This window comes from Mus caroli, chromosome 13 (assembly GCF_900094665.2).
Source record: "Mus caroli chromosome 13, CAROLI_EIJ_v1.1, whole genome shotgun sequence".
NCBI classification, from domain to species: Eukaryota; Metazoa; Chordata; class Mammalia; order Rodentia; family Muridae; genus Mus; species Mus caroli.
In genome coordinates this window covers 14,594,181-14,594,774 of record NC_034582.1, presented here as the reverse complement: position 1 = coordinate 14,594,774, position 594 = coordinate 14,594,181, and positions in this window count along the sequence as shown.

The following is a 594-nucleotide window of genomic DNA, read 5'->3' as shown; positions in this document are numbered from 1 at the left end:
GTCTCTTGAACTTTGACAAGGAAGCTAAAACCAAGCAGTGGAAAAAAGACAGCATTTTCAACAAATGGTGCTGGCTTAACTGGTGGTTAGCATGTAGAAGAATGCCAATTGATCCATTCCTATCTCCTTGTACTAAGCTCAAGTTTAGGTGGATCAAGGAACTGCACATAAATCCAGGGACACTGAAACTTATAGAAGAGATAGTGGGGAAAAGCCTTGAATATATGAGCACAGCGGAAAAATTCCTGAACAGAACAGCAGTGGTTTGGGCTGTAAGACTGAGAATCAACAAATGGGACCTCATAAAATTGCAAAGCTTCTTTAAGGCAAAAGACACCGTCAATAAGACAAAAAGGCCACCAAGGGATTGGGAAAGGATCTTTACCAATCCTAAAACACATAGGGGAATAATACGCAATATATATATATGTAAAAACAAAAAGAGATGCACTCCATAAAATCAAATAGCACTATTAAAAAATGGGGTACAGAGCTAAATAAAGAATTTTCAACTGGGGAATACTGAATGGCTGAGAATCACCTAAAAAATGTTCAACATCCTTAGTCATCAGGGAAATGCAAATCAAAACAACC